The sequence below is a fragment of the Dipodomys merriami genome, unplaced genomic scaffold (genome assembly GCF_024711535.1).
Source record: "Dipodomys merriami isolate MVZ:Mamm:240054 unplaced genomic scaffold, mDipMer1.0.p SCAF_379, whole genome shotgun sequence".
In the NCBI taxonomy this organism is placed as follows: Eukaryota; Metazoa; Chordata; class Mammalia; order Rodentia; family Heteromyidae; genus Dipodomys; species Dipodomys merriami.
Genome location: NW_027205370.1, coordinates 133,398 through 154,177, shown reverse-complemented (window position 1 = coordinate 154,177; position 20,780 = coordinate 133,398).

The following is a 20,780-nucleotide window of genomic DNA, read 5'->3' as shown; positions in this document are numbered from 1 at the left end:
TCCTATGAGGCCGTAACAAGGCGAACTAGCTTGTAAAGAGTACTTTCTATGTGCCAGGTAATGGTGTTTCACACGATTTAGCATGTGAAGTAGCTACTGCATCATGATTGGTTTACAGATGGAAAGACTAGGGATGAAACCATAAAGTACCTTGTTCATGGTAACGCAGCTACAAAGTGGCAGAGCCAGGATGTAAACCAACTCTTTTAGCTCTCGCGCCCTGGCTTTCCCCTTCTTGGTCATTTGTTCCATGGTGATGCACTCATCTTGTGCATCCTTGTGTGCCCACCATTCTTTCTGCTGGGTGTAGGTGAAAATAACTGGATGCAGTGAAACACCAGGGAAAGCCAGGCAGGGTGGGGTGCTGAGCACTAGGACAGAAGGAGAAAGGAGCAGGCAGACCAGCTTCACTTGGAAGAATACTGTGATTGTTGAAAAGAAAATGAATTGAGTGAGCTCGCTCTCCATCATTACCATTTCTCTTATCTCTTCCAGGACCCCATGTTGAGCAAAGATATATACGTTTATCAGATCTAAGAGGTGTGTGTGTGTGTGTGTGTGTGTGTGTGTGTGTGTGTGTGTGTGTGTGTGTGTGTGTGTGTGTGATTCCTGGGGCTTGAACTCTGGGCCTGAGTGATGTCTCTCAGCTCTTCAGCTCAAGGCAGGTGCTCTACCACTTGAACCACAGTGCCACTTCCGGTTTTCTGAGTGGTTTATTAGAAATAAGTCTCCTATGAGACTCTTCCCTGCTCAGGCTGGGTTTGAACCATGATCCTCAGATCTCAGCCTCCTGAGTAGCGAGGATTACAGGCCTGAGTCATCAGGGCTGACTTCTTTTTTCTTTTTGATGGATTCTTGACAGTGAAGTATAGGATCCTATCATCTGCAAAGAGGGACAGTTTGACTTGAACTTCCTTTCCTATTTGTAGGAATAAACATCATTTTTTAACTTGCCATATTGTTCTGGCTGAGCATTCAAGCACTATACTGAATGAGAGTGGGGAGAGTAGACACCTTTGCGATTACTTTCCTTCTACTATGAGTTCCCCCAACTGGGGATATGAGGGTGGAGGAATCCCGCGTGCCACACCTGCAGCCATTTAGATTCCTAACTGCCAGGATAACCCTGTGCCTTACGGGTCTCGTATAGTTTTCCTGCGTACAGTACATACGGTGGAAGAGGATGAAGGCTCAGATTGAGGCAGAGGTGGTAGACCTCAGAAGAAAGGGCAACTCTAGAGAATTCTAGAGAATTGGAGAGCTAGCATCTATTGGGTTTTCAAAATCTTAAGATGGTTACTACATTTATGAATTGGCCCAGTTGGTAGATAAGTATTATTATTTGCTTAAGAAAAAAAGAATGTGTGTTTGTGTGTAAGTGTGCCGGGAAATAACTTAAATTTTAGACAAGCTGAGTTTCGATGATTGTGGATCATTTCCTTGGAGCCGTCCAGTGAGGTGGAATAGAACTGGCACATAGTAGGAACTCACAGTGTAGTTGTGACTTAGCTAGTACATGCTAGGAACCAGTTAAGAAACTCTGCAAGCTCTTTGGGCAATTGGGGTAGGGATTTATGATTTCATGACTTTAATGCTATTCTGGGCTATGTGTTGTATTTCATCACCTCATTTAATGGGAGTATACACTGACTTAACATTTTAGAGCTGGAAGGGGTCTATGTGCATTTGTATGCCAGGGTATGAGCGGAAGACAGCTTCATTTGCATTTTGTTGCATTTGGGGCCTGACTGCTGATCCCTCATCAAACTTCCTGTCAGTAATTGGTGGAACCCCTTGGTGAGCCTGTCTGACTCACCAGGTCTCATTGCTTTCTAGCAACCAGACTGAGCTTAAACTATTCTGCCTTGCCTGGAATGTACAAATGTCTCCTTCCTGCAGCATGGGAGATCACCTTATGTGTAGCGGCAATGTGTTCCTCACCCAGGCGTGAATTTCCATGTCAGATAAAGGATGAAAATAAGATTTCCTCCAGGGGAGTGGGTAAGAGTTTGAAGAAGTAGCAGCAGCAAACACCAAAAGGACCAGAAGGCTTAGAGCTAGCATTTCTAGTTTTTCTAACTCTGCACTCCTCAACAGAGAATTGAGCAGATGATGTCGGTTTCTCTTATAAATGCCAAGAAACTGACACTTGTATCTGACTCTCTAGTAAAATGACTTCCATCAATCATTAACCTCGACTAATAGCATTACATTGTTAATAACAAATAGTTCTCACCAAAGGCTTGGGAATCTTAATAGAGTTAAGTGTTGGCCTGTGGCCAGAAGTTCTTGTCCTTCCAACTCCCAGCTGAAATCTTGTTGATTCTCACAAACTGGCTTGAGCCAGAGCAATCAAGTGGAAGGCATCTGGGGAGGCCCAGAGCTCTGTCAGGTCTGGGTGGCCTGGCGGTAGATGGCGCTCTTTCCCTCTGACTCTGAGTCCTTCCTCATTCCATCTGCAAGAGCAAAATGTCACATTCCGGGCAGCGGCATTCAAAAGCAAGAGATGAAATGAGGGCCGCCTTCTCATCTATCAAAAAGCCAGATTTCACCTCCAGCCCCATCATATGGATATTTGAGTTTCAAGGAATGATTAGATGTGTGGGGAGATTAAAATAAGATCTAGGTAGCTTCTACATGCATAATTTCAAGCTTCAATTTTGGCCAGAGTGAAAGTTTAGTTCCTTCGTTCTTCTTTTCTTTCATTATTCTTTTCTTTTTTTGGTGGGTGGGGGAATGTAAGACAATTTATTTAATAAATATATAAATTTGCTTGCTTTGTTACCATCCCTTACTAATGGGTATTTAGGTTCTAGTTTTTTTTTTTTTTTTAAAGAAACTCCGTAATTCTTGATAGCAGTGTAATCCCTTTCTCTATTTTTTAATTTTGACTGTGTGTACCTCAGGGTCTCTAGCTCTCTCTTAGCTTTTGCACTTAAGGCTTCTTTTTTTTTTTTTTTTTTTTTTTTACCACATCTCCACTTCTGGTTTTTTGCTGGTTAATTGGATATAGCAATATATTGGATTTGGCTTCCCATGCTAGCTTTGAACCATGATCCTCAGATCTCAGCCTCCTGAGTAGCTAGGATTACAGGCATGAGCCTCCAGCACCAAGTTTTCATTGTTAAAAAGATGATTTTTTTTATTGTAAAGATATTGTACAGAGGGGTTACAGTTATGTGAGTAGGTAATGAGTACATTTCCTATCGAGCATTGTTACCTCCTCCTTTGTTATCTGTTTTTAACCTTTTTAAGTTCGAGTTTTTACTTCTATATACATGAAGCATATAATATAACATAGGGTTTTTTTTTGTTTTTTTTTTGGTCCGGTGGTGGGGCCTGAACTCTGGGCCTGGGCACTGTCCCTCAGCTCTTCAGCTCAAGGCTAGTGTTCTACCACTTGAGCCACAGCGCCACTTCCGGCTTTTTTCTTTTTGCTTATGTGGTGCTGAGGAATCGAACCCAGGGCCTCATGCATGCAAGGCAAGCGCTCTACCACTGAGCCACCTTCCCAGCCCTAACATAGGTTTTATAGACATTTTTAGTACCTTTCATGGGCCTGAATGCCAGCCCTATAAACCTGGCCATGCATTATTTAGGTGATTATATTTTACTGAGATTAAACAAGGATACACACACATACACAAACAAAACAAAACAAAAACCTTCCTTATGATTCACTATTGACAAACCATTGCCAAAGGCCTGCTTTGATTTATGCTTCTACTTCATACATCAGGCAGGGATTCTGGTTAGTAATGATGCTAGCCAGTCTAACAGTGAATGGATTAATTAGGAATTCATGATATATTTTTTTTTTTTGGTCCAGTCATGGGGCCTGAACTCTGGGCCTGGGCGCTGTCCCTCAGATCTTCAGCTCAAGGCGAGTGCTCTACCACTTGAGCCACAGCACCACTTCTGGTTGTTTTCCTTTTTTTTTTTTGCTTATGTGGTGCTGAGGAATTGAACCCATGGCCTAATGCATGCAAGGCAAGCGCCCTACCACTGAGCCACCTTCCCAGCCCAGTGTGCAGATATCTTTATTGTTATTGTGCCTTCTATTCTTGTGGATATGGGTCTAGGAATGATATAGCTGGATTATATGGCAATTCTACTTTTAGTTTTTTGAGGACTCTCCATGCTATGTCTCAAGTAGGCATTGACCCTGGGCTCCTGAAAAATCAATAAATTTGCTCATTTGTTCTGTTTTGTAATACATTTAGAATAGGATCAGAAGTGCTTTGCCAATACCTCTAGAAGAAACCGATGTAGTAAAAAATGCTTGGGTTTGTTTACTTTTTTCTCTACCCTAAAACTACTCAAGACTGATAGTCAAATATGATGTCCTTATAATAATAGTTTATTTTGTTTTTTCCTTCATTGTATTTAGAATAGTCACTTAAAATATAATTGAATAATTTGGTTTAGTTTGTTTTAGGCTTTTTCTTTTACTCTTCTTTTTTATTTTTATTTTTTATTTTTATTTTTTTTTGGGGGTCCGGTTGTGGGGCCTGAACTCTGGGCCTGGGCGCTGTCCCTCAGCTCTTCAGCTCAAGGCTAGCGCTCTACCACTTGAGCCACAGCGCCACTTCCAGCTTTTTTCTTTTTTCTTATGTGGTGCTGAGGAATCGAACCTAGGGCCTTGAGCATGCAAGGCAAGCACTCTACCACTGAGCCACCTTCCCAGCACCTCTTTTACTCTTTTTGCCATTGTTACTTTTCTTTTTAGAAAAACTATATTGGACTGGGAAGGTGGCTTAGTGGTAGAGTGCTTGCCTAGCATGCATGAAGCCTTGGGTTCCATTCCTCAGTACCACATACACAGAAAAATCCAGAAGTGATGTGCCTTACATGATAGAACGCTAGCCTTGAGCAAAAGAAGCTCAGGGACAGTGTCCTGGCCTGGAGTTCAAGCCCTAGCACTGACAAAATAATAATAATAACAACAACAACAACAACAACAATAATATCAACTTTAACATGTCTTCATAAGTCAAAATGCACTAATAGGAGAAGTATGAGCTGATTCCTGTTTTTCTTCTGCCCATTCTTTTTTTTTTTTTGTCAGTTCTGGGGCTGAACTCTAGGCCTGGGTGCTGTCCCTCAGCTTTTCAGCTCAAGGCTAGCATCTTACCACTCGAGACAGTGCCACTTCTGGCTTTTTTTCTGCTTATGTGGTGCTGAGCAATTGAACCCAGGGCCTCATGCATGTAAGGCAAGCACTCCACCACTGAGCCACCTTCCCAGCCCTCTGCCCATTCTTCACTCATACAAGTAATCAGATTTATCACTTCCTTGTTTACCCGCTCTGTATTTCTTTATTTAAAAGAAATACTGAGCAGCTAGGCACTGGTGGCTCATGCCTTTAATCCTAGCTGCTCAGGAGGCTGAGATCTGAGGATCACAGTTCAAAGCCAGTCCAAGCAGGAAACTTTGTGAGACTTTTATCTCCAATAAACCACCAGAAAACGGGAAGTGGCACTGTGGCTCAAGTGATAGAGGGCTAGCCTTGAGCTGAAGAGCTCAGGGGCAAGCGCCCAGGCCCAGAGTTCAAGCCCCACGAGTGAGGAAAAAAAATGCTGACCAAACATCTGTATGCTTTTTAATTTCTATTCATTTTTAAAATTCTATTTATTTCTATGCATGATACGTTCTTTTGTATTCTTGAGAAGATTCTTTCTTGATGGCAAAGCAAGATGTGGAGGGAGCAACGACACTTTTACTACTCTGGGGATTTTTCTGTCTTAAGTTCTCCCTGTTTCTCTTTCTTAGTTCTTTTAAGGGGTGAGGACGGTTCATCTGAGTTTGGTGTGAATCATTCAGATCCTATATGAATCACTAGCACAAGGCAGATGTAGCGGGCCTTGGGTGTGGCCTGAGGATTGCTATTTGCTGATCTGAGACCACGCTGAGAACTGGACCTCACATGACTACTGTACGTGTGTGAGCAGCACAATGGACAGCGCCAAGGCTTCCTTGGTTCTGAATGAAAGAACTTTCCAACCTTGGTTGAAAAAAAATACCTACTCTTGTCTAAACTGGTCTGCTTAGTTCATAAAAAAAGAGCTGTCTCCATGCGACTGATGCTTTATTTCAGGATGATGACGATGGTATGCTAGAGGAGATAGATAAACATGAAGTTCTGTTGTCTCCTCCTGACCCCTCCTCCCCCCGCTTTACTTCTCTCCACAGCTGCTTCATAGAATGTTTGCAAAGATATTCAAGTCATTTGAGCAGAGATGTTACGTAGAGAGCAAACACACCGACTTTGCCCCAAAGGGCATGGCCTGCCTTTTAAAAAAAAGTCATGCTAAGAATCAGGTACTTTTTCCCCCCAAGTCTTGGGCTTTGAACTCAGGGCCTGGGCACTGTCCCTGAACGTCTTTTGCTCAAGGCTAGCACTCTACCACTTGAGCCACAGCACCACTTCTGGCTTTTTCTGTTTATGTGGTACTGAGGAATGGAAGACAGGGCTTCACACATGCTAGGCAAGCACTCTACCACATTCCCAGCCCATGAACCAGCATTTATGCTAACCTGTTTCCCCAGCCTTCTAGTCCTTGAGTAAAACATGGTAATATTCTCACACCACCCTTTCCACATATCACTCTTCTTCTCATACACATACCCAGTTTTTCCTCAGTCTCATTTTTGGGCTTCCTAGAATCCTTTCAATTGTGCTCAGTTCACGTCTGTCCTTGCTTTTCTGCTCTATTTCTTTGAGGACTGACACCTGCATCCCTTCCATTGTTTTCCTTTTTCCTGGGCAGGCTCACGCAAATTCTACTCCCCCACAAACTGAACAAAACCCAAATCAGGCCTATAAATTAATATCTGCAGGAGGTCAGTTGCTCACTGGTCCTACATAGAGTAAAAATTTCAGATGCTAATTTGAGTTTCATCTATGTAAAAATTTGCGATCACAATATTGAAAGAAATGAGCATTTCATTTGTTAGGAGCTTAAAATTGGAGAAGAATCATATTTAAAACTCTTGAGCCTTGTCAGTTTCACTTCAGGAATGAATGGCAGTGGATACTGTGGACCTGCAGTTTCTAATTAGCTAAATTACTCTGCTACTTAACCACATTCCCCCCCTCTCCCCAATGAAAAGGTCAAGTTGTAATAAGACCAGCTTATTCCTTTTTACTCTGGAATGAAGATAACCAAACAGAGCCCCTTCCTACTACATGGGGCTCTTGAGTCCCCAGAGGACAATAGTCATAATCTAAAATCTATTACATGTAATTTCAACATCATTTAGCACAGCTGTCAGTCTGCCAAAGCAGATTCCACAAACTGAGCTTCCATGGGAGCCCAAACATCTTCTTTCAAACATGTCACCTGCATCGTGGGCTGGAGGTCATTTGGAAGAAAGCAGAGGTGAACTCTGCTTTGTGTCCTGTTGTTCCCAACTACTTTACCTTCTCACAAGAAATATATGTATATATTCAATTTACAGACACATCAGCATAAGCTCCTCCAGCAAGTGCAAATATTTACTCCGGAGAGGAAAACAAAACAATGTTTGAACCACTGCTTTCATTTTCTGTTAGACTTTGATGCTGCCTTTTTTTTTTCTTTAAAAATGTGAAGTCTAAGGAGAATAATAAATGGGATTCTTTTGTAAAAGTGAGGCATGGCAAATGTTGGATAAAAATTCAAGCTCGGTTTGTACGTTAGTCAAGAGGGGGGGGAATGCTGCCTTTCACTAAAACACATGTGATCGAGACATTATTTCCTCCACATCATCTTTAAGGGTATTTTATTTGGAGGGGGCATTGGGGAGAAAGTGCTTTATGTATTTATAGAGTGAGTTGCGGACTGACAGAGTTCATGGATGGCTCTTTTGAAGTGAGAACAATTTCATCCTGGACCCACAGAACCACCCACAGATGTCACACAGGATCTCAGCTGTCAATAAGCCACTTTATTTTATTGCTCTTTTCTTTCGCTCTTGACTTTCACCCGCCATTGTTCCTTAAATAGTTGGACCAAACTGTAGCATGTGGTGATGAATATATATATACATATATATATATATATATACACACACATATATATATATCTCCTTTCACCACAATTAAAGGCTAAGGACGGACATTGTATGTCCATTTAAGTTTCTTTTTTTTTTAAAGGGAAATTAGCCTTTTGAAAATATGCCTGGTAAAACTCCTTGCTCATGATGCACAGGCCTTGGAAGAATAAGAACAAAACATTAGGGAATGCCATGACTAAAAGCTACTAAGGACATCTGGTCGGATTTTATTGTATAGCAAAACAAATGCACACACACACACACACACACACACACACACACACACACAGAGCAACCTTGGGAGCTTTTGAGGGTCAATAGTGTGCATCCTTGAGGCTCTCAGCCACATGCACCCCTCAGTAGCCTGGAGGAACTCAGACTGGGCCTGCTGTGGGCTTGCGTGTACTGCTGGGATGGACAGTGAGCTGCTGCCTTTGTTTGTTTGTTTGTTCATTTGCATGAAGGTGTAGATTTTTGTTTAGAGGAGGAAGGAGCTCCTGGGACTAGGGTTGAAGCTGAAGGGGCTGTGGTCATGGCTGTGTCTGTGTTCACAAGTAGGCTACTTGTCTGCTCTCTGGTAAAACTGACCTGGGGGGACAGACTATTCCCCCTGTGAGCCAACAGAATGGCTCTAGTGTAGGAAAATGAAAAGAAATGTATCGTCTGGGCACTGGGCCTGGAGGTTGTTGACTTTGGGAGCAAGGTGAGCCTGGGCCTCAGAGGCCTCATTCAGTGGGAGAGGAAGGACACGATGGTGTGTTTGAGGCGCCCCCTGGAGGTCTGTCTGGAGATGTAACTGGAAAAGCTTGCAAGACACTCAGAAGAGAAGACCTTGGCAAGTAATTCGGAAGAGACTTAGAGAGAATTTGCAAACACGTTGGAAGAGAAGTTTGCAAGGAATTTGGCGGAGACCCAAACTGAAGAGCCAGTGCCACTGAAATGTGAGCGTTTATACCCATAGGTTTCCCAGGCTTGGGGAAAACACTAGTCCTATTACTGACATTTTCTTTTTTCTTTTCTTTATTTATGTCTTTTTGCTAACAGGTTAACAATTATAATCCTAAGAGTAGTGGGGTTTATTCTCGAAGGTGTATAAAAAATTCACAGGAGGCTGATAAAATGTATAGTTCGGTGTGTGTACCGGATCCTTCTTATGCCCCATCCCATATTCCCTTGGTCGACCTTTCTCATCTAGTTTTGTAGCATGCAGCTGAGCTCAGCTATAACCTGATGGCACCTTAACCCCTCTGCACCGTTTGTTACTTGCTTTCTGTCTTGGAGCATCTCTGCCACCGTCACCAGCGATACCCGCAGGAAATTTCAATGGCTATTCATAATAGTTCTCACCTCAAATTGAGAAAGGGAAGAACGGCAGGAATCCTTCACCAATGGATAAGCCAAGCAGATGAACAAATTCTCATCTCATAATTTTTGTGCTCAGAGTCCCCAGTGAGAGGGAATTTCAGTTTTCCATCATGGGACTGGTTTGATACCAGCCCATAATCATTTCTCTCTCTCTTTTTCTTCTTTCATACTGTTCAACACCATTCTTACTCCTATGCCCAGGATCCCTCAGGCTCAACGATTTCTTTTTCTTTTCACAAGCCAGGTTAGGACAAGGTAAAACAAGTTATACATTCACTGCAGACTCTTATTTCCTTACCGGCATTGCATTTGGACAAATTGAAGGGTTGTGTAGGGGAAAGGGGCTGTCCACTGTCTGGCTGATAGCTACCATCTGTCACTGACAAACTCAGAGAACATTTAATACTGTGCTTGGATCCAGGCCCTCTTTTTCTTTGGAAATCACTAAGACAGATCCTTTCCGATGGTAAGCTCACATGTCGTTTCGGGGAAGCAAAGGTACACATATCTCACAAAGCCTGAAATATAAAAGTATGGGTTAACATCCTTTAAGAGTGTAGAGAAAGGAACAGTTAATTTTTCCCCCCCTGGGAGAGAGAATCCTCCACAGAGCACAAGGTATTTGATCTGGACCTGGAGAGATGAAAAAGGCTATTGAAGGCAGTGAATTGAAGAGTTGGAGAAGCTTAAAAAGAGTCTTACTGAATTGGAATCGGGGTGAGCTTTACTGTTCTTCCTGCTTAAGGGCCAGAAGCCTGCAGCCCTAATTCCTCTTCCTTTTGTTCCACTAAATAGTGTTTGATTGCTCACCTCGCAGCCTGTCCCCTCAGAGGGATCCGGCCGTGCCATTCTCTCTGGGTGTTTCATCATCTTCTTTTGTGCGGGAGAGGGTCAGTGCTGGAGTTCTGCACTCGGCTTATTCTAACGATGGAGTCCAGATCCCTGGACACTGGTCACTGGTGTTGAGAGGTCTTCCTCCCGCCAGGAAGTGAGGGTTTGCAGGTGTGTTATCGAGCACAAGATCCACTAGGTCACTGGAAGAAACACTCACAACCAGGCTCTGTGATGCGGAAGGTGGAGATCACATTTCCAGGCTCACCTCTCATTTCTTGACTATGTTTAAACTGCTGACCACGTTAGGTGGGGGTTCTTTATTAGGTCACAGGAGAGGTGGTGAACAAGGGTGTACCCTTTTTTAAAAACAACAACAACAACAGTCAGTGTATTATTAGCTGTACAGGGGAGTTTCATTTTGATGTTTTTTATATATGCATAGAATATGCCCTGATCAACCTTAACCTCCATTGCTTTCCCCTAGCCTTCTCCTCCTCTTAAAACAGTCAGAAGTTTTTTTTTGTTTTTTTCAGTCATGAGACTTGAACTCTGGGCCTGAGCACTGACCATCAGCTCTTCAGCTCAAGGCTGGCGCTCTACCACTTGAGCCACAGCGCCACTTCCTGCTTTTTTTCTTTTTGCTTATGTGGTGCTGAGGAATGGAACCCAGGGCCTCATGCATGCAAGGCAAGCGCTCTACCAGAGCCACCTTTCCAGCCCCTCTCTTGCGACACTTCTGGTTTTCTGGTGGTTTATTGGAGATAAGAGTTTCACGGACTTTCCTGCCCAGGCTGGCTTTGAATCGCAATCCTCAGATCTCAGTCTCCTGAGTAGCTAGGATTACAGGCGTGAGCCACTAGTGCCTGGCTAGTCAGAAGTTTTTATGCTCTATTTCCTCCCTCCCTCCCTCCCTCCCTCCCTCCCTCCCTCCCTCCCTCCCTCCCTCCCTCCCTCCCTCCCTCCCTTCCTCCCTTCCTTCTTCCTCTCTCTCCTTTCTCTCCTTTCCTCACCCCCCACCCCTTGCCTTACGCCTTGAATTCTAGGTGCTGTCTCTAAGCTCCTGGTGTTACCCCTGAGTTCTTTTGCTCAAGGCTACTGCTTTACTACTTTATGCCACAGCGCTACTTCCGGTTTTCAGGTGAAGATGAGAGTCTCATGGACTTTCCTGTCAGGGCTGGCTTTGAGCCTGGATCCTCAGATCTCAGCCTCCTGAGTAGTTAGGATTACAGGCGTGAGCCTCTATACAGGCTTATTGCTCTGTTTTCACACATGTATATAAAATTCCTTTGACCGCCTCCATGGCTCTCTTTCTTCATCTGCTCCCTCCCTGTTACGCAATGGTGTTCAGTGAGATTCCGTATACCATCTCCATCCATTAGTGACAATGTGTGCAATATTTTTCATTTTCCATTCTCTTTTCCTCTTCTGCCTTCCCTTTGTCTCCCTAAATGGCCCCATGTTACAATCATGTCTGTGTGTGTCTTTTAGGTGTAGATTCCACAAATTAATATTTTTTAAAAAGCACTATTTGGCTTTTTAAGCCTAGCTTAACCTTCCTTAGCAGTATGATGTCTCAGTTCCGTTCATTTTCCAGCAAAGGACACAATTTCATCTTTCTTTAGGGCTGAGTAATATTCCATAAGATATATTCACCATATTTTCTTAATCTATTCATCATTGTTGGGCATCTTTGCTAACCCCACAGTTTAGCTAGTGTGAACAGGGCTGAATTAACTATGGGTATGTACTTTATGTTTCTGGTCTATTGATTCATACTCCTTCAGATATATGTTCAAAAATGATATGGTAGGGTTGTAAGATATGCTTCTTTTAAAAAATAAGGTTCAGTATGGAGACCTAGAATGATCTGTGCAGGAAGGGATGCTTGGTGGGACAGGTGTGCCACGGGAAGCATTAGACCATGTTGTTCACACCCTTCTTTGCGGTTTTCCTAGCCCAGACTCCTTTTGCATGCCTACATTTCTGTGTCTCACTGACACACAGATGATGAAATTTTGAGTTTGAGTTTTCTTATCAAGAAAAAAACAGAACTGTCCCACAGGTCAAACCAGATTGCTAATGTCTGGACCTATCTGTGCTCAACCAGTCAGCCAAGAAGGGCCCTGATTATGGATGGGCAGTTTTACAGTGGTTAAGGAAGTGGGCGTGGTATACATCCTTTTGCTACCTCCCATCTATTTCACCCCTTGTTGCTATGGATACACCCCTCTTCCCGTGTGTGCAAAGATTCCTACCTGGCATGTCCTAGCATGAACAAGTCTATGGATATTCACTTCCAACATAGAACCAATACAAAGGCCCAGTATATCAGGGTTCTAACAAGAAGTAGTTGATCCTTTCAAAACAATATAGCTTGATGAAGCTCATTTAATAAAGGGTGGTCAAAGAAGCTCATTTATTAAAAGAAAGTGTGGTCAAAAGAAGCCACTAGGGATAGTGCAGCACCTCTCTTTTCCAAAGAGATGGGAAGAAGGGAATTTTTTTGGGGGGAGGGGGTAACATAGAACAGAGAAATGACAATAGAAGCAGCCACATTTGACAAGATCAAACAATCTTTAATCAAGGGACACAGTCAGCCTGAGGCAGCCCTGCGGGAAGATCTTGAGAGAAAGACTTCCTTTGCTCTCTCTCCTCACACATATTACCTGTAGGGGAATTTCCACTGGTGAAAGCCGGAGCCAGAGGGGCACAGAAGCCAGGCCAATAAATAGAGGAGGCCAGGAGGAGGGCCGAGGAGGCTACAGCAGGTAGAGGCAAGTGGCAGGGACACACTTCAACTGGGTGGAACAGCAGGCGTTAAGTCTCTGCTCCTATAGTCTGCCATTGCTGGCCATCCCATCTTTCATTCAGTTATGAATGAAAAAGATTCCACCATAAAAGGTGAGACTTAGGTTTGGTTGGCTGGTGTGGGAGGATAAGAATGAGAGGAAATTAGTAATGCAACCTGCCTTATAACCAACCATCTGGTAGAAGTCTGGGGAATCCTGGGCTATTTATTATTCCAGAACTCATCAACTGTGGGAATGATTTGGCACAGATTAAGTTAGGGTTTTTATTTATTATATACTTCTTTGGGGAATAACTAGGCATCCATTAATTTTATAAGACTCACCCTTGAATATTTTCTACAATTAGCTATTTGCCTCTTAGATGCTTATTTTCCATTCTGTCTTTACTGTGGCCCTATGGCTATTAAATTTTTGCCTTCCAGGTATATTCCTAACACATTTTGTTTCTGTGTACTATTTAGGTATTGGGGAATTCTAAAGTTTTATGGTTTTAACTTATGTCTTTGTTGTTACATTGACCAGACAAGCAATTATTTCAATTAATTGGTTATCTTAATTTGGGCATATCTATCTATCTATCTATCTATCTATCTATCTATCTATCTATCTATCTATCTATCTATCTATCTATCTATCTATCTATCTATCTATCTGGGTTGTGCGGCTTGAACTCAAGGCCTGGGTGTTGTCCCTGAGCTCTTTTGCTCAAGGCTAGCCCTGTACCTCTTTGAGCCACAGCACCACTTCTGGTTTTTGAGTGGTTAAATGGAGATAAGAGTCTCATGAACTTCCCTGACTGGACTGGCTTTGAACCTTGATTATCAGATCTCAGATACTCAGATCCTGAGTAGCTAGGATTATAGTCGTGAACCACCAGTGCCTGGCTTTTTTTTTTTTAATTAGGGAAATTTGGACTTATTTTGCGCTGATAATGATGTTTTAAAATTAATAGTTAAGATATTGAGGGATTAAGCTTTGCTTGGAGATTTAACAGTTGTGTTTATTTTCCTATTATTTTTGTTCCTTGTGCTATGGGTACTGGAACTTTGACTGTTTATATGAACTTGGGGAGAAAAAAGGGAAAACCTCATAAGACTTACTTTTGTTAACCAAGGAATTAATGTGCCATGAGAAGACCTTTGCTCCTAGACTGTATTCACGTTGAGCCAATTCTTTTTTATTTTTTTTAATGCAAGACAATTCACTAGAACCAAGCACTGAATATATACTATTAAATTGCAGATGAAAAGAAAGTTGCTCAGCTATCAATGCAAGGAGAACTGGACATTCTTAAGCTGTGATTTCCAGTGATAAATTCTGAGAATTGCTCCATGAACAAGCAGTGTTCTAGACTATGATACAGGGACAGAATCCATGCTATTGCTAAAAAATGATTTTCAAAATGCTGGACAAAACTGAAAGGGGGAAGTGTAGCTGTGACTCAAGTGGTAGAGTACTAGCCTTGAGTAGAAAGCCCCAAGTTTAAGCCCCAGTTTTTTTTTAAATCAAAAGAAGAGTAATATTTTATGAGATGTGAAAATTATATAAAATCTATATTTCTTTTTTCTTTTTTAATGACATGTTTATAATATGAGGTGTTTCACTGTGATATTTCCAAATTTCAGTGTCCATAAAACATTTATTGAAACATGATCACCTGTATTCCTTTCCACATTGTCTACCACAGGATAGAGCTGAGCAGTTGGATAAGAAACCTTATTATTCCTGGTCTATGTAATAGCATTGCATAAGAACAAGTTTACAAAAAAATCTCTTAGTCTATAATCCTACCTACTTGCGAGGCAGAGAAGTTGGGATCATGATTTGAGGCCAATCTGATTAAAACACTCACAAAATATCTCAACCATTGGTTAGGGATGGTGGCAGGGCATTATGCCATGTATCTGTCATCTCCAACAAGAGGAAACACAAATAGGATGAGACTCTGGACTGGCCTGGCCATAAGGTGAGATTCTATATATGTTTGGCAGTAACTAGGGATTAAACTCAGGGCTTTGTGCTTGTTGGGCAGGTCTTCTCTGGCTGAGTCATAACTCCAGCCCTGTTTTACACTGGTTATTTTGAGATGGGTATTGCTTTCCCCCCCCAAGTGTATGCCTAGATTGCAGTCTTGCCATAGCTGTAATGAACCACCATGCACCACCACCATGCAGAGCTTCTTTTAATCAAATGGAGTCTCACAAATGTTTACTCAGAGCCTGAAATGGAATTACAGCTCCTCCTGCTCCCAGCCTCTCATGTAGTTGGGATGGTAGGCTCCAGTTAGTGGTTGAGAAAGGATCTTTCAAACTTCTCTTCTTAGCTGGGTGTTAGACCATGATCCTCCTGACCTAAACCTCCAACTAGCTAGGATTTGTTCTAATTTTGTGTTGGAGAGTATTTTTGATATATTTTGTTTTATAGATCAGCCCAGAGAAGACTTGACACATTGAATAGTTTTTGTTGATGTTGTTTAAGAGGTACATTTTCCATTTGTGATATTGCTCTTTGCTGCTTTTATGAAAAAAAAATCGTATTCTGAATCCCTGTCATCCATTTTCTTCCTCTCCATTGTTTTGCACATAACCAGGTTTATGTGCAATTTAGCTCTTAGGTTTCTGGGAAGTGAGTATTTTTTGGATTAAAGATATTGATGTTCAGGGATGTACAGGGATGTACAGGGAGAAAAGGAAGATGGGATAGAAATGCAAAGGTCTAAAGGGCAAGAGAAAGGAGGTAGAAGTCCTTAATAGAGTCATGGTGATTTTTTTTTGTTTTTGTTGTTGGCAAGTGCAGACCAGCAAAATGCTGCTATTTGAAATTTCAAGGAAGTGCTTGGGTTGCAGTTTACATTGCAGTAGGGAGAGAAGCTAAAGTAACCAAGCAGAAAATACCTCATTTTTTTCCTCTCCATTTCTTAGGTCACTGACAGAATGAATTAATCTTTGGTTCCGGGTAGACTCAAAGAAGAGAATCTGAGTTCTGGAGAAGCAATGTTTGTTTCCTTGTTTGCTGCAAGAGATCAAGAATTCACAAGAAGACAACTCAATTTCCAGATGAAAGCCCTCCCCAGGGACAAGAATTCTAAGTGAAGGGGTATATTTTACATTAGCTGGCTCATTCCATCTGTCCTTTCTAATCATGCTTATTATTTCCTGTGGAATATGTGTGGTGATGGTAATAGGAGAACAGGAACCATCTGCCTCATGGAATCTTAGCAAACTTATGGACCCCATAATGCTGGTTATAATCGAGGAAGAACCATCAGAAGACCAGCTCAATAATCCACATGTGGAACGAGATTTATGGAAACTATCCTAACCTCCTCACGGATTTTTCACTTTCCTCTTGGTTTCACCCTGTCATACCACTCCTAAAAACCCCACTGAATAAGACACATCTGGTTATCTACCACAAGCCTCAGAGCCATTGTGCTGCTATTATTTCCCAAATCCTGCTTTCTTATGCTCACTCTGGTCTGTCAGTTTTGAACATTTGTTGATCGAGTGAAGATGGAACATTGTATGTGATTGACTTTATGGTCAGTAGGCTTCATATTTCTGGTGAAAATAGGTGATCACACTCAGTTCTCCTTCACAGAGGCGTGGGCTGAAATCGAGTGCACGCTGAGAATGTTGCTGCATTTTTCTTGTGATACGTTCTGATTGTCGTCATGAAGATACCGTTGGCCTGTTTCATGAATTTAGAAAGTTTCCTCATTTCTCGGCCATTAACAATGGCTTTCTTGTTACTGAAGATGTCTAAAGAAAATAAAACATAACAATTCAATCACAGAAACAGAAGATAAGATGGGACAATATTTCTGTCATCATTTTCTAAGCAAACCTGCAAAGGATGGGAGAGTCAAAAATCATGTACCTGAGAACACCGTTTTCTAACTATGCACGTTTTGGGGGCAAAACAATTGCTTGTTGTGTAAGGCTGAGCACTCTAGAAGGTTTAGGATTATCCCTGGCCTCTGCTTAGATACTAGTGGTATCTAGTGCTAGATACTACTCTGTTAGGTACTGGTGGTAATCTTCTATTCCTGTCCCCAAAGCGTTTCTAGACATTGTCAAATGTTCTCTGGGGAGGTGAAGGGAAAAATTAAAACAATCACCATTGCTCTAGTATTTTTGTTTGGAAGGTACAAAATATGTTTTGAATTGACCACTTTTCTTGTATTGGGAGCTCATGTGTTTCCAGGAGGCCTGACAAGCAGACACAGGGACTGACTAGCTTTGAACTCTCCGTTCTATGGCAGAGTTTCTGGGGTGTCACTCAGGGCAGTGCTGGCTTAATCCAATGCCTGTCCTCTGTCTTCTTTTTCCTGTTAGATTTCCTGTTGACTTTGTTTCTTATCCTACCTCCTTCAGCTGCCCCATCCCATTGTTTTGCTGTCTTCTTGTAATTTTCTTCTTTCAGACCCTGTCTTGAGGCTGTGAGATGGGAATTGAGCCCTGTTAATAATCTGCGGCTCTTCTGTTATGTTGTGGTCTATTGTAGGCCTAGGCTGTACATCAGCCTCTAGAGCAGCGTTCTCTGGGTCAGTTGTATACCCCTTGATCCAAAGGTGAGACTGAGTGGAAGGAGAGGCTCAGTTGATGTAAAATACAGGTGCTAAGCAGTAGGAGACATGGCATGCTGATTTACTCAAAATCTGGCACACAGGTTCTGATTGAAATCTCTAGTCTAAAGGGAAAACTTAACATTTCGTCGACTCTCTCCACATTTCCGTAAGCATAACTAATGTGCATGAGATAAACAGAGAAGAAAATTCAATGTGCCTCCTGAGATTAACATAAAAATGATGCTGGAAATCACATAAAAATGAGGAACATTGTCGGGCACTGGTGGCTCACACTTGTAATCCTAGCTACTCAGGAGGCTGAGATCTGAGAATCGCTGTTCAAAGCTAACCCAGGCAGGAAAGTCTGTGAGACTCTTATCTCACCAGAAAACCAGAAGTGGCACTGTGGCTCAAACAGTAGAGCACTCACCTTGAGCTGAAGAGCACAGGGACAGTGCCCAAGCCCAGAGTTCAAGCCCCATGACCGACAAAAAAATAAAAATTGAGGAACACTCCAAGAAGGCAACGTGCAAATATTAGGAATGAACAAAAGTCAAGACACAAGAACTACAATGACCACAAACATTTGAAAATGTAGGCATACTCACCAAACATCAAAGAAGTGCGAATCATCACAAAACAAATGTAGAGATTTGTCTTTTCAAGTACCAAAGGAAAATTGCTGATGTTCCTATGAATCAGTTCAGCACCAAAGCTGTTCGTGTTTTTGAGCTGGTCTTTTCTTTCTAGGAATTTACCCAAAGTAAATATTCAGAGATGTGAGTCAAGAATTACATATGAAGATGAAATGTTCATCAGAGTATGTTTTATTCTAACAAAAATATAGGAATTAAGCATCTAGAAAGGGATTGATTAAAGTATTTTCAAAACATATTTAACGACACAGGAATGCTAAGAATGTTATGCTTGGTGAAATTAACAGATTACAAAGCGATTTCTAGTATGATTCAAATTTTTCATATCTTTACAGAGACATACAGAATTAAAAGTAGAAGGAAATGTTTAACTGTACTTATCTAAAGTTGGTCGCATGGCTGATTTTTCTCTCCATTTAGCATCTTCTAAACTTCCTGTAAAAGGCTAAAAATGCATCTTTGCAAATGTGAAGTTTTGAAATGGCTTGTAGGCTGTTTTCCAAGAAGTCCCACCAAGTGAGAACTCATCAGTTCAGGGTCTAGCCTGTATGTTTGTTTGTTTTTACAGATTATTATTGCTTCTCAGGAGGCATGTGCATATTAACTAAGAGAGTGATATATAAAATCAGAAGGCCAGTGAGTTAATTCGCAGTAAGAATGCATCTGTGGGCAACCTTATTTTCTCTTTTGTTCAATGTATGGGAAACTACGTTACAACAAATTATGGTTTGGTGGGTAGGAGAATTACAAACAAATAATGTGTTAATTGTACAGTGTTGGTGTTTCATCACATGAAGTTTTAATTGCTTGCACAAGGCAGCCTGATCCATCCAGGGCATAGATTTCTTCCTGTTGCATTGGGCTTGAACAATGTTGCCAAAGTTTGCCTTGATTGACTGCATTCCTTTGTGATGCTCACTTTTCTTTATGTCATTGTTTCAGGTGGACTTCCTGTTGGTGGATGCCAGGACACACACACACACACACACACACACACACACACACACACACACACACACACACACACACACACACACACACACACACACACACACACACACACACACACACACACACACACACACACACACACACACACACACACACACACACACACACACACACACACACACACACACACACCCCTGCAAAAATTTTCAGGTAAGGTTGTTATAGGTTTACTTAGTGAAGGATTTAGAAAAAAGTTGAAGAAAGAAAGAAGGAAAAAGGAAGAGGAAAGAAGAAAGGAAGAAGGGAAGGAAGGAAGAAATCAAGAGTATCCCTGTTCTAGAGTCTCTACTAATCTCCAGTTTGGTGGGTTTTTACCCCAATGTTGTGTAAGTGTCAGGCACCAGAGTCCACAAGCCAGAGCCTGTGGATTATACAGAATGTTCATGTCTAGAACTTGGAGTGCATGGCACAAGTATGTGTTTTGAGTATTAGCTCAGTCACCCTCAGAAGAGCAATTGTAATTTTCAAGTGCCCTGCCTCGGGACTTATTCCTACAATACACATGTATTTTCCATATTCTCTCAGGTAGATGAAAGTGGTTTCCTCAAGTGTACCTAGATAACCATGGAGAGCCAACCTACCGGTCTCCTCTCTGGACAATATTCTTTGCACAGAGCCTATTCAAACTTCAAGCCGAGGGAGAGCGGCGTAACACAACCCAGAGAAGTTTCTTTTTAATATCAGTGGTAGAACTCAGGCATTTATTTTTTCAATTATAGGTGTGGGAGGAAAAAGAAAAAAGGAAAATTACCAGACCAGAGAGATGAAAGAGATTCCCCACAAGACACCTTTATTTATTTATTCAAGCTTTTCTCATCTCCTTTCTCCGCCTAGCTCTCCCTCCATACCACCACTTCAGCCCGGAAAGTAATTATAGACAACACCACAGAGCATATAAACAGTTCCAAAGCCAATTCCTATTATAAACGAGCCTTTAGGAAGTAAAGAGCCTTGTAGCAGTTTAAACATTTTCTGAGTCTGGCTGGGATGTCAGGAGGAAGGATTGGATCCATAAAAAATGTCCTAAACAGCTCCACAGAAATTGTAACCATATGTTTACAACTTGAAAACGCAGAGCTGAATTGAGGCAGGCCTGGCACCCAATGTATATGATGTTGATGCAAATAAAGCACTTGTTCACAACTACCATTTACCTTAACGAGGAAAGCAAGCGAGGCACAGCGCAGCTTCCATGTTTCATCCCCGCAAATTGCCTTGAAGAGATGCGATGATTTGCAAATCGGCTTGCCTGTCCTGCTGAGCCCTGTTTCTGCATGAAAGCGGCCGTTTCAATGACTGTCACCCAGTGGGAGCATCTTCCTTCTTTTGTCCCTTTGACTCTTTTAATTACCGGGTGATATCTATTTTCCAGACATCTAGGGTGAAAGATCAGGTGTGGTCTCCAATAGAATGAATACACGGTTGCATTATCTTGCGATTGGATCTTCTCTGTGGGAGAATGCATCCTGTGATGTGTTTCTCTGAGTTCAGAACTTG